Genomic DNA, 14,650 nt, shown 5'->3' on the forward strand with positions numbered 1-14,650 from the left:
ACGACATTTTGTGCTTCAACATGTCTTATTGAAACTCTATTATGCTTACATCCACTCAGTTTTAAATTACCTTATTTATGTTTGGAGTCGAGCATCTCAATCACACCTACAAAAGTTTCAATCATTGTAAAGATGATGTTTAATGATCATTTACAATCTCCCTGTGCTATTAGACTGAGTCGATTTGGGGTTATTTTTGAATTTCTCAAACCCTGGGGTCTAAAAAGCTTCGTCTTGGTCGAAAAGTCATCCTTGATTTTTTGTAGAATTTCGAAGTTACGTTTACATGAGTAAATTTGAACTTTTAGGTTTGTATGGGAAAATAAGATATTTTGTACTGAAAAATCAACCTCTTGTTTTTTTCTTCTGTGGAGCAGAGCCAGCTGATAGTTTTTGTGCCAATTTATTCCTAAAAGGAAATTTTTCGCTGAACAACAACAAGAGCCAATAACTTTTTTTTTCCTAATAAGATACGAAGTTACGGTCTTTGACGAAGTTGACGGTCTTTGACAAAGACAGCGGAGAATTTCCTTTTAGGAATAAATTTGCACAAAAACTGTCAGCTGGTTCTGCTCCACAGAAGAAACACAAAAGATGTTGATTTTTCAGTACAAAATATCCTATTTTCCCATACAAACCTAAAAGTTCAAATTTACTCATATAAACATTACTTAAAAATTCTACAAAAATCAAGGATGACTTTTGGACCAAGACGAAGCTTTTAAGACCCCAGGAGGAAGGACTGGCAACATTGCCAAGTTCAAGTGGTTGTTTCGAGACGCGGTGTCGTAATTTTAGTTTTTTCTGGTGTAATCTATCGAATTAATGTTTTTTGGCTGGTTGTTCGGTAGCGCGGTGATTAGTTTTCGTCGTAACAGTAAAATTACAAAAAAAAATTAGTGCTTTAGTCTGTTTTTGAGTGATTTTGTGATGTTGGGTTGGAAGAAATTGTTGTTGCAATAATGGCGACGCTAAGAAGATCTGATTTGAAGATAGTGAGCTTGTGTTTTAAAAGCTTGCGTCATACGTGTGAAAAGCTCTGACGGTTTGTAACGGGAGTAACGGGCGTTACTTCAACGAAGTTGGTTATTATTATGCAATGCAATATTGCATGCAAAATGTGATTCCCCTGGTGGCAGGTTCTGAAATGATTTTTTGAAGAAGAAAATGTGTTTAGTGGTGGACACCGTGGATTGAAAAGCTAAGTATGTACATATTTAATTAATTTACTAACAAAGTTCATTCAAGATCATAAGTGTGTGTGTGTGTGCGTGTTTTTTTTTGCTCGTTGTTTTTCTTTAGTAAAAAAACAGAAACAAATAATAGTCTTTTGACGTTCATCGATGAATATGAAAAATCGTAAAAAATTTCTAAATCAAAGGATTTTGTAAATTCAGAAGAAGAAAAATCAATGTAATGTTAGTGTTCTTGCTCTTCTTCTCGTTTTAAACTTTAAACGCGTGATAAAATTCGGTGAGTTGCATCGTTACCAAGTGCATTGTACGTGTATGAAAGTGCCACGTTAGGACGCTTTGCTCTTCTCGTCTTAAGCGCACGGTTAAATTCGGTTTGTTACGCCGGTGCTAAGTACATTGTTAGTTAGGACATATAAAAACGCGATGTACTCGATAGTGTGCGACGCGACGATTTTTAACTTTGCTTTGATCACATCCCTTCCCAAAGGGAATCCAGATCTTATTTACCTTCCCCACTAACAAACCACCCTTCCTGTGACGACCGTGGAGATTTAGAGGTGTATTCGGTCTCTAGTAGCAACGGAAGTCGAACTAACAATCCTTCCCTTCCCCGATGAACCGTAAGGACGTGGCCGGCGCCGTTATTGACCATATAAGAAAAGGAACCTTCGAAACGTGCACACAGAAAATGGTAAGCTAATCCCAAGCCCCATTTATTTGGATCTATGTGCAATTTTGATGGTTCTTGTCAATCACGGAGTAGCAACTACTGAAATGTACGGTTTATCTAAGCTCAAGCTCAAGCTCAAGACGAAGCTTTTAAGACCCCAGGGTTTGAGAAATTCAAAAATGACCCAAAATCGACTCAGTCTACTATGTTATACACAACCAAACTTATTTACTCATCCGATTCTCATAACGTTTTACAATTAGTAGATCTTTGTGATTTCCAAACCATAATGTACTTCTTCGAGAATATTCACTCATCAAATATCATCCAAAACATCAATTTTCAACTGCTATAGTAACACACAATACCCGTCTATTGAATTATCTACAACCCTGTCGGTCGTTTACAATGATTAGGCAGAAACGAATTTCTTTCATCGGTAGAACCAAAAATAATAATTTACTCAATGATCTGAAAGCAATGAATTTTAGATATATATTCAAAATAAAACTGGTTCAACAATTTAACGGGAAAATTAGTCGTTAAATAAATCGAACAAAGCTCGTTTTATTATATAACAGTTTATAATTATGTAGCGTTAATTTTATGTAATCTTAATCCTCAAATGAAAAATATCTTTTTGATTCTAGAACAATCTTATTTGTTTGAATTGTTTGAATTTTGTTTTTCCCAAACATGAATCTTTCCCATTGACGTTCGTAGTGTAAGTTAGTTTGTATAGTATCTGTCGCATTTCCTCGCAATTAATTAAAAAATTTGAGTTCTCAAGTTGATTGTCTCAAATCTCAAGTTGATTGATTGGTTAACTGTCATTTTTTTGCTGAGTGACCCTGATAGCCCTAATAAAAATCTAAAAATGAGAAATTGTAGAGCTCGTTTCAGAAAAAGTCCGAAAATTTTATGTACCGTTCCTCAGATATCGCATCGGGAAAGTAAAGTTCGGGTCATATGGACCCTAACCGCAAAGGAAGGATATCCTTACTAAGCAAGGCGTGATAATTATTATTTTATTTTAACCATTTAATTTTTTTTTGTCAATTATAAGCTTATTTACTCAATAAAAAGTTTTTTTTGTGGATGTTCTAAATGTCCTTTTATTTTAATAAAAAATACATACATTCTCTTAGCCGATTTAGACATTTTCATATGTGATGAAAGAAATTAGAGAAACATGAACTATCAAAGAACGAAAGAACATAAGCCGTAAATATCGTGAAAATTTCGAAAAAGATACAACGGCTCACCGACAGGACTTGAACCTGCAATCTCCGCTTCGGTACAACGGCGCGTTAGCCAATTCCACCACGGTGAACGTGATGGAACCGGCGAACACGAGCAATCGAGCTCTGCCGATCAACTGCTGGACCTTCTATCGAAACACCATGTATATCCCGCATGTGATCTTTCCCTCTATTGATCTCTCTTGTTTCTCTAACCCCACCCATCGACTCGGGATTTTAGCCGAGCGAGCACATGGTCGATTACTTCGGGTTTGCCGCAACTTACGGTCAGATGAAGAAGCAATCAGTGCCGCTCAAGGTTCCGAGCAGACCAGTTACACAGGGAGGTGTTGCTCTGTTGAAATCAATACTGATGTTATGAAATCGCTTGGTACATCTTTGTACCTGAAAATGATCACATTTTCATATGTGATGAAAGAAATTAGAGAAACATGAACTATCAAAGAACGAAAGAACATAAACCGTAAATATCGTGAAAATTTCGAAAAAGATACAACGGCTCACCGAAAGGACTTGAACCTGCAATCTCCGCTTCGGTACAACGGCGCGTTAGCCAATTCCACCACGGTGAACGTGATGGAACCGGCGAACACGAGCAATCGAGCTCTGCCGATCAACTGCTGGACCTTCTATCGAAACACCATGTATATCCCGCATGTGATCTTTCCCTCTATTGATCTCTCTTGTTTCTCTAACCCCACCCATCGACTCGGGATTTTAGCCGAGCGAGCACATGGCACGTGGCCTCCCTGTGTAACTGGTCTGCTCGGAACCTTGAGCGGCACTGATTGCTTCTTCATCTGACCGTAAGTTGCGGCAAACCCGAAGCAATCGACCATGTGCTCGCTCGGCTAAAATCCCGAGTCGATGGGTGGGGTTAGAGAAACAAGAGAGATCAATAGAGGGAAAGATCACATGCGGGATATTGGGATTGGGCCTGCTAAAAAGAATAAAGCCTGCTCTTTACTCCTACACAGATTTCCATAAGAATGACAGCTAATCGGAGTGAAATTGGAGTGAAGGCTATTTCTCTCTCTGTTTAACACACGAGAATTCGTATACCGGGACTGCGAGCGCGCCCATCGCCCATACATGGTGTTTCGATAGAAGGTCCAGCAGTTGATCTGCAGAGCTCGATTGCTCGTGTTCGCCGGTTCCATCACGTTCACCGTGGTGGAATTGGCTAACGCGCCGTTGTACCGAAGCGGAGATTGCAGGTTCAAGTCCTGTCGGTGAGCCGTTGTATCTTTTTCGAAATTTTCACGATATTTACGGCTTATGTTCTTTCGTTCTTTGATAGTTCATGTTTCTCTAATTTCTTTCATCACATATGAAAATGTGATCATTTTCAGGTACAAAGATGTACCAAGCGATTTCATAACATCAGTATTGATAGCCGATTTAGGCTTTACAGACTGAAAAACTGACATGGACAACCTATCATTAACATTTAGCACCCAGTACCGAGATGGGAAGAGAACCCATGCCATCAGTGCACCAGCGATTACCGTCTTACCACGCTAACAATTCGACCACCTGGAAGCACAGCCGAAACATTGTATTTCCAGGGGCTTAAAAAAATCTGTGAAATCGAAGTGATACTTACTAAGTTTTTCATATATTGTAGCTGGATTTAAAAGAAATTCATCGGCTACCTTTTAAAAACTCTAAATACCTTATTTCCCTCGTAACATCATATCTAAAGTCACTTCCACCCAAGTAACAATTTTAGTTTTATACTTATCTGCAAGCCCGCTTGAAAACTTCGTTATAAAACATCGTCAAACTTTATAAACTGCATTAAAACATCTATAAAACACTTATCAGTGTAAAAAGGCCCACCTACAGGAGGTTCTGAAGAACACATTTGAAGTACCTAATAAAACCTCGCCAAGAGCATATTCAAGATGTCAATTTTTTTTTTGAGTGAACAATTGTTTGCGTGTATGTTTATTTTTCGATCAGTGGTTTTAAAATGGAATTGATTCAGAAAAAATATTCTTACCGAGTGACATATAAAAGAAAATGGTTACATCTGGCCAAGAATAAAAATGTACACAAGAACCAATCATACAATCAAACCAAAGAAAAAATCATGATCTTATATGTTTTTACTACTTTTACTTGCAGAAATTTTATGCGCTTCGAAAATTATCGGTTGATTTTTCGGGAAACTCGTATAAAATACGTGGGCCAGTCTAGTTTTGCAAAATAAAAGACCTTAATTCTGAAATTTATATTCATAATCATCCAAAATATATTTCAATTACTTTGTAGAAGCTCATGTTGTACATTTATGTTTATTTTAAACAATGTTTGTGCGCGTAGAATGTTAATTCTAATTTTTCATGAAAAATAATGCTTCATGCATATAAATTTCAAGCGATTTTTTTTTAAATTACAATAAAAAATGGCGTTTTATACCGAACACCTATAAGACTTTCAGAATTTATTTAAACACTTTCAGCTTGTCTCGAAACAATGAACGAGACAATTTTTCTTTTAAAAATTCAGATTCCATCAAATAATAAAAAAAAACTATATTTGATTCACTATTTATTGGCAATCAATTCATATGGCTCACTTATTGACACACAATGTAATTCGGATTACCTCGTAGAAATCAGTAGCAGATTCTCTTTGGGGGATTGTGTGTAGGTGGAAAATTTCGGTTTCCATCTTCACACCTATGCAGCAGCTCCCACACCTAATTCGATGTTTCCTCCGGGTATTTTGATCGACAAAGGAACCATCTTCCGGTACATAAACCATCTTCCGGTGCCCAACCACAGCTGTGACACCCCATAAGACGGCACCAGCGGTTTTCCGGTTGGTTTCACGGTTTTCGGGTTGGTTACACAGTTTTCCGGTGGGATGCACGTCTGCATATTTCCGAAAATGATCTACTGAAAGTTAAAAAAGTATATATATTAACTACAAGATACGGATTTTCAAGACATGAAAAATTTACCTTTTGATAGTAGAAATCGAACGAAAAATTCTATGCTGTTTTTATTTGTTTTTCTTTCTTCTTCTTATTCTTCTTCTTCAAATCAGCTATTTGACATTTGACGTTTTATGGCAATCTGACAGGGTTTTATAGCGAGGTTTTAAAATTGCTTTATAGCGGATTTCAAAACCGCTATATACACGGAAGATAAAATTTTCATTAAATCGGTTTTGATTTTTTAAACAGGTTTTATAATTGTCGTGTAGATACTGAAATACTGTTCACGGCTATTAATTCTTGAGCAATTTCGTTATAAAACTTCCAAATTTTCCTATAAAACCAAAAGGAGTTTAAAATGTTGCTTGGGCAGGACTTCGTACATCTTTCATGATCATTCCCTTCATTGCGCCGAAAATGGTACTTATCAGGCAGTTGTGTGCTTTGGATGATTTGTCCAAATTCACTGAAATAGCAAATGCATTGACGTCATTATTGGTGTCTCCAAGAGCAGTCATCAATTAATCATTAACACCCGATTCATACGTGAACTCATAAAGTGCTTCCAAATAGATATAGTAAATAGACCATTTCACCAGCCTCCATTAACATGCTCGATGACAGATGCAGATGAGGAGGACTGAATCCAAAATTAGTCGGATCGATTACCACTTATGAATAATATATTTAGAAGTGGAGTAAAATCCCTATGCCTGCCTTTGGTATCAGTCTCGATAGAGAGAAACTCACTAGGAGTATCAACAATTAACGAATTTAATTGATCGCTTTTTAGGTGAGGAATAGAAAGTGACATTTTATGATATAATTTTAGAATGGCTTTTTCTTGTAAAAATACCAATTTGATTTCAATGAAAAAAGTAATGTAAGCACAATTCAGCCTCTAGAATACTTTCTCATGAACCATTCCGTAGACTTAGTTTTTCTTACCTTTTCGGAAAATCTTTGGAGAGTTAAGCAATTTTCAAAGTATCTTTTCCTTCTTCCATTCGTCATGCAAAACTTCCGAAATATGCCCCTGCCCTTCTACGAGGTCGAACATATTTTTTCAAGCGTTACATGAACAGTAAACTACCATTATGTAACCGTCCATCGTGGTTCAGAACAAATCCATCGATCCAACATGAATATGCAGGATTTATGACCACCAAACGCTTCTGTTGGAAAACAAATCCAGACCAGGGTGGTAGATTCCATCGGAAAAGCTTTTGCTACACCAGAGCTGCAGAGCGTTAACGGACCACGTACTTCCAAGTCACTAGCGAGTCTGTCTGTCAAAAGCACAATAATCCACATCATCGACGTCATCATCGATTGGCCATTGAACACGATCCAACAATAAATGGCATCGTTTTCGCCCCGGAGGTAAATCGAAGATTCCAATGTTTTAATTTTTTTTTCTGTCGTCTGCAGCACGTTTTTCGTCTCGTCTCCTTGCTTTTCAAAGGCAGATACTTATTTGATCGATTTGTTCGACTAAATCGGGCAGGACCGTGATTTGGTTTATGGAATGTTTTCGCTGTTCTCTGAAGAATAAGAAAATCGGAATAGATTCTTAGCTTCCAGAGGGCAAACACGAAACTATTGCGACACCGAAAATGTCCTCATAATTTGCTCACCGAAAATTTTCTCATAATGCTTAGAATCAACCAAAAATTTGAGGGTAATTTCATACATATAGTAGTAAATACTTCAAAAATAAAAAAAAGTTAATCGATGGAGCTTTGAGTACAAAATTGAACGCATTTTCACTTGATGCCCTCCATCAAAGTCTTTACAGTGTCATCCGACATCAGTTTTTCAGTTTGTTTTTTTATTTTCTTAACATGTCCTTCTCGTCTTTGACTGTTTTCTTGCTCTTCCGAAGTTTCCGCTTCATTATTGCCCAGTACTGCTCCACCGGGAGCAGCTCCGGAGGATTTGGTGGATTCATGTCCTTTGGAACAAAATGGACCGAATAGGCCTCATACCACTCTGGGACACTTTTAGAATGCTGGCATGATGCCAAATCTGGCCAAAATAGCGGAGCTTCGTCGTGCTGCTGAAAAGCGGCAAAAGGTGCTTCTCGAGGCACTCAGATTTGTAGATCTCGACATTTACAGAGCCCTTTGTCACAAAAGGTTCAGTCTGCAAAAGTACTTGGATGGATGGAAGGATTGTTGCTATGGTTAAACGAGATAGTCCGTCACCTAAGATACGCCACAGGAAGGAAATGCTGAGCTACACACGTCGTCGCTGGAAGACGCCTCTAAAAAGTGCTAAGGTACTTTATACTTTTTTTCTCCTGAAGATTCCGACATTTGGTCTAATAGATGACATGTACATCTATGTATACTCATACTTACACATTCGTTCCGTAACTCAATTAACTGGAAAATCTAGAAGTCTTTTGAAATGATTAGTATAAATCGTATTAAGTTGATTGTCGTTCCAAAAATGTTTGATTCAAGTAACTTCTTATTAAGTTTTGATTTCTTAGCTTTGCTTCTGCCCAATGGATAATTTTTCTCATCATAATGCCTCGACGGAAATTGCTAATGCTGTGATTAACAGTGTTCTATGCGACGAAATGCTTAATATCTGCCACATAAACGTTCAAAGTCTTTGCGCTCGTCAATTCACTAAATTTATCGAATTCAAAAATGTATTCATCAAAAGCAAGTTAGACATAATTTTTATGACTGAGACGTGGCTTAGTGAAATAGTGAGTGATGCAGTAATAACAATCGAAGGCTACAATTTAATTAGAAATGATCGAAGCAGGCATGGTGGTGGTGTTTGCATTTACATAAAAAACAACATCAAATGTAGAATCCTAGTGAAATCAGACAACAGCGAAAATCACTGTACTGAGTTTATCCTTACAGAACTACTTATGAATGGAAACAAACTCTTATTCGGACTTTATTACAACCCTCCTGAAAACGATTGCTCTGAATTACTTTTAAATCATGCTCAACAATTTGCTTTAAATTGTAACAATTCTTTTTTCATCGGTGGTTTTAATGTCGATCTCTTCAAGCATTCTAGGAGAATACAAAAGTTTAAGGATTTTTTGAGCAGCTCTAATTTTAGCTGTTTTAATAACGAGCCAACGTTTTTCCACAACACCGGAAGTTCCTTACTGGATCTGTTATTATCTGATTCAGTTCATGTTATACCCCAATTTAGTCAAATATCTCTACCAGGAATATCTCATCATGATTTGATTTTTTCATCACTGAATTTTGTCAAAGTTGTTCAACCGGAAGGCTTTTGGTTTCGTGACTACAAGAACTTTGACACAAATGCACTTATAGTTTTTCTCACCGAAGTAGATTGGACCCGTTTTCAAAGTATTGAAGATTCTGATATTCTTGTTGGTATTTTCAATTCATTACTGTTAGAAATTCACGAGACCTTTTTCCCCCTAAAATATAGATAGAAGCTATCGCAAGAATGAATGGTTTAACCATGAAATAAATCATGCAATAATCAACAGGAACTTGGCCTACAATTCATGGAAGCGTTCGAAATCTGTCGTAGATAAAAATCATTATAAAACCCTGAGAAATAAAGTTAATTTGTTGATCGCTAAAGCAAAAACTGAGCGTGACAAAAAACGTATCAATCTTGATTTACCTGCTAAACTATTTTGGAATAATTTGAAAAAGTTCGTTCTGAGCAAATCAGAAGGTAATTTGGCTGTGTCTAATTTTTCTGCTGAAGAAATAAATAATTATTTTACTTCGAACTTTACTAGTTGCTCAGTTGAACAGCTTCATTGTCCTCATAGATTGCATGGATTTAATTTTAAATATTTAGAGGAATATGAAATTATTAATGCTCTCAGTTCGATAAAATCTAATGCTGTGGGAGTTGATGAAGTTCCAATAAAATTACTAAAAATTATTCTACCATACATTTTACCCACACTCAGACATATTTTCAACACTATAATCAAAACTTCAAAATATCCCTATCCATGGAAGAAAACCAAAGTTATTCCAATTCCAAAAAAAAAAAACAAAATCTCTTGAATTGTCAAACTTGAGACCTATTAGCACAGAGAACAGAGTTCGGGCTGGAGCTCAAGACGTGTGTGAGATTACCAACCTAAGATTCAAACCAATTCGTAAGTGGACTAACATCCATGAGATGTCGCTACCAGTACACTTATTTATTTCCTTTTTTCGACACGCTTATAAATTAATAGTCATATTATGTGTATAGCGCCAAACCGAATAGCGACAGTAGGACTAGCGACGCTTTTTTACTAGCGAGATTTCTGTCATTCGTAAGTTTGTTTTTTCTTTTTTCAGTCCAGTAGGCGATTTCGATGTAGTACTCGAACATTGTTTATGTTAATAACTGTACATTTCCTTAGGCCATCAATCGCATGCTTCAAGTCTCCTAGGAAACTTGCTATGCGTCGTTATTATTTTCAACGTCGCGACGTATGCGACGTGTCGCTAGTAGGCAAAGCTGCTATGATTATCAGCGCTCATATTTTGGATTTTTTCTGCATGCATAATAGCTTATCTTAAAGGAGGCCAGTGCAATATATGACAGTAACACATGTTTTATGTAAAAAAATTTAAAAACATCACGATTTAAAAAAAATGCAAATCATATTCCAATCACACTTAAATCGCTGTCATATGCCTTCTTGTATCAATATTGGCGCTGAATTGAAAGTTGAATTCCAAGTTTTGGAGTATGGACTGGGATTTTACTATGGGTAACATCAACCGGGATATCGACCCATAATTTACAATTATAACATTTATGTTCACAATTTCTGTTTTAGAAAGTTTAGGAGTGTTTAGAAGTTTAGGTTTCCAGTCCATACTCCAAAACTTGGAATTCAACTTTCAATTCAGCGCCAATATTGATACAACAAGGCATATGACAGCGATTTAAGTGTGATTGGAATATGATTTGAATTCTTTTAAATCATGATGTTTTTAAATTTATTACACAAAAAGATGTGTTACTGTCATATATTGCACTGGCCCCCTTGAAGATAAGCGATGAGTATTCATTTCTAAGCGTGTCGAAAAAATGAAAAAAAATTGTTGTACTAGTAGCGACATCTTATGGATGTTAGTCCACTTACGAATTGGTTTGAAACTTAGGTTGGTATTCTCACACACGTTTTCAACACATTTTTGTTCGGGGCTCGCTATCTGTTATCTGTGCTATTAGTATACTGAGTGCAACTTCAAAAGTATTTGAAAAGTTACTTAAGAACCAAATTACAGAATATTTAAACCAACACAATATATTACACGAATTCCAATCTGGATTTCGTTCTTCACATAGCACTGAAACTGCTCTTATGAAGGTGCATAACGATATTGCATATACGTTGGATAAAAAGGGAATCGCAATACTTTTAATGATTGATTTTGCAAAAGCTTTTGATCGTGTTTCCCATTCTAAACTTATTAATAAGCTGATTTCTAAATATAAATTTTCTAGATCAGCTGTTGAAATGGTACAGTCTTATCTGCAAGGTCGATCACAATCGGTTTTTTTCAATGAATGCTTTTCTAATTTCGCTTCCATTGAATCAGGGGTTCCTCAAGGATCAATTTTAGGACCTTTATTTTTCTCGCTTTTTATTAATGATTTACCTTCTGTTTTGGGACACTGTTCTGTTCATCTTTTTGCAGATGATGTCCAAATATATCATTGTGCAAAAAGAACTTCTGATTTAAATGTTTTTTATGCTCAAATTAATCAAAATCTAGCTAAACTGATTGAATGGTCCAATGAAAACCTCTTACCAATCAATCCTGCAAAAACTAAAGCCTTGTATTTCGGAAGACAGCTTACCTCTTCGGTTTACCCTCCACTTATACTAAATGATTCTACTGTTCAGTTTGTTGATTACGCTGAAAACCTTGGATTTTTGACAAAGATCTTTCCTGGAACAGACATGTTAACGCTCAATGCTGTAAAATTTATGGTGCGATGAAAAGATTAAACCTTATAACAAGTCATTTAGATGTAGCCACAAAACTGAAACTTTTCAAGACATATGTCTATCCCCTGTTTATCTACAATGATTTTATTTATTCTAATGCTCTAGAAAGATCTGTAAATAGATTGCGCATAGCCCTTAACTCCTGCGTACGCTATGTCTTCAACTTATCACGTTTCTCTCAAGTTTCTCACCTTCAAAAGCTGCTCATTGGCTGTTCATTCGATAACTTTTACAAGTATAGATCCTGCATGATAATGCACCGAATTATCAACTCTGGAAAGCCACAGTATTTGAAAAGTTTGTTCGTACCTCTTCGAAATTCGCGCACTGGAAATATAATAATCCCGCCACATAGTTCTTCCTATTACAGTAGATCTTTTTTCGTCCGAGGTATTGTAAATTGGAATAATCTTCCCACCTCTTTAAAACTAATTCAAAAGAAATCAGATTTTAAAAGGAGTTTGCTAGAAAATAATATTGAGTAAGAACGACATCAATTAAGTTTAGAATTTGGAAAATGGAACGAATAGTTATTAAGTTAATAAATAGAAACAACACACATCCAACATATTGTAACAACTTATAAGGTTAAAATCTTACGTTACATGAATAAAGAATGAAATAAAAATAATAATAAAAAGCAGATGGCCTGCCAAACGAGATATTAGGAGGTGAACTTCGACATTTTCTTCTTCTTAAAATTTGTCGTTCACATCGATCTTGCTCTTGCCGCTGAAAACTCCAACCCCGGAATTTGCTTAAAATCGGCTTTTAAATACGTTTTGTCGTCCATCACACAGCAGCCATATATTGACAGCATCTTCTGGTAGAGCTTCCGTGCCCGAGTTTTAGCCGTCAATTGTTGCCACTCATCGTGGTTTGGGAAGTTCTGTACCTTGTTTGTATAAAGCCCAGCTCTCTTCTTTGCATACTGGACGTAGCTCTGTGAACATGCCGATCTTTTTAACCTCCTGGAACCGCTTCTCTGGAGATGGTTGAATGGTGAATGTTCAACATTTTTCCCAATTGCCAACTGAATTTGACAGTATGTAAACAATGCACATCATTGAGAAAGTGTGCAAAATTTGGTTCATTTTTACCTAATAAAGGTGAAAATGTTATGCCCTGTTGAATGTTTCGTGTTCGCCCTTTAATATTAAAAATTGGCCGTTTTTCAAGCAAATTCGAAATTAAGTCAAACTGTTCAAAGTATGTCTCATTTTTTCTTCCAGATTCATCTATTTACCGTTGAAGAACCATTTTTTTTAACTTATCTGAAACATTTCTCAAAATGATTAAAAAAATACAAATCAATAGGTATCTATGCAAAAGCTAAATCTTCTCTGAATTTTTTCTAGAGCTTCTTATAGGTTTATAAGAAGAAGTGTTTGTTTGTAGGCCTTCTAGAAAAAGGATATGTTTTCGGAACTCAAAATTCAAAAATTGAGTTTTGCTTATTTTGGGCTTAATACATAAGCTATAAAAGTTAAATAAATTCATTAAAGACATGAACTTAAGATAAACTTACAGATTATTTTTATCTTGTTGATCATGTTATTTCAGTAAACAAAGTACACCATTTAGCGGCATAAAATTAGAGCTGATCATTATGAGGATGCAAAGTCAATAAGAAATATACAAAAAGTTTCAGTGTTGAAGGTTTTTTTTCCTGAAAAGTTTTACTTTCTATTATCGCAAGCCACAGTCCTGCAGCTAATAAAACATAAACAAATTGGACAAGACAATCGTCAAGCAAATATTAATAAAATATATGTCAAAAGTGCAAGAAAGTCACATTTTGTTTGCAATCTTTGGATCTAAAAGTCCTTCGCAACACAGCAACAATTTGAAAGTTTCTCATCATGACGTTCGGTTTCGAAGATAACGTATGCATTAAAAAAATTGTCTGTTTTCGAATGATGATACCATACAAACTTAGACAGATAATTAAGTAGGGCCACCAAATCCAAATTAACAAGGTAACGTGCAAAGTTCATGAGTTTACCCAAAACTGAAATTCCATAATTAATTTTGTTATTTTAAAACAATTTCAGATGAGGAAATAAAAAAGAGAGTTGTGTATGATCGAATAGTTCCCAATTCCTGGCTCACGATCGTTTCGGAAAAATTCCTTATATAGGATTTTTTATTGGAAAAAATTGACAACATATTTTTCATAACTCTTCATTTGGTATAAGAAAAATTTGCAGATAGGAAAAACGTATTTTAAATTCATAATAATTAAAAACATCAAAATATAGGTGGCCCAAGATACCCCACAAAATGTGGCCACGATTCCCCAAAATTTATGATTTGCAAATCGGTTGCGTTTGTGTGACTTATTGATGTTTCATCAAAAATTCCGTTGCTACGTGAAAGAACATGACAAAACTAAAATCACAAGCATCCTTTTATAAAGTACTTTAAGTCTCCCATGGATGCAATTTGCGGGTGCTTATTTAATTATGTACATTTTTTTTAAATAGGATTGGTACATAAAAGAAGCATATGATACGTACATAAGTCAAAAACGTATAGAAAAACATGCTTTCGCAAAGCGACGGCAATGACATTTGGATTGGTTTT

General features: G+C 35.7%; 1 protein-coding gene and 1 long non-coding RNA gene across 8 annotated transcripts in view; one reads left to right on the forward strand and one right to left on the reverse strand.

Moving 5' to 3' along the window:
- Positions 1-14,650, forward strand: part of LOC129740098 (neuropeptide F receptor) — a 138,366-nt gene that overhangs the window by 37,771 nt on the left and 85,945 nt on the right. The window contains exon 1 of one of the 7 annotated variants that reach the window (XM_055731708.1): positions 6,759-7,458. The exons of the other annotated variants lie outside the window; for them this stretch is intronic. The gene's annotated coding sequence lies outside the window, so the exon portion shown is untranslated. Of the gene's footprint in view, positions 1-6,758; positions 7,459-14,650 lie in introns of those variants that run through there. 7 annotated transcript variants of the gene reach the window in all.
- On the reverse strand, positions 5,672-6,166 carry LOC129740100 (uncharacterized). Its single transcript, XR_008736105.1, has 2 exons — positions 6,100-6,166; positions 5,672-6,034 (listed from the first exon to the last, which is right to left on the reverse strand). It is a non-coding gene; the product is annotated as an uncharacterized LOC129740100 (long non-coding RNA).

The sequence above is a fragment of the Uranotaenia lowii genome, chromosome 1 (assembly GCF_029784155.1).
Source record: "Uranotaenia lowii strain MFRU-FL chromosome 1, ASM2978415v1, whole genome shotgun sequence".
Classification (NCBI taxonomy): domain Eukaryota; kingdom Metazoa; phylum Arthropoda; class Insecta; order Diptera; family Culicidae; genus Uranotaenia; species Uranotaenia lowii.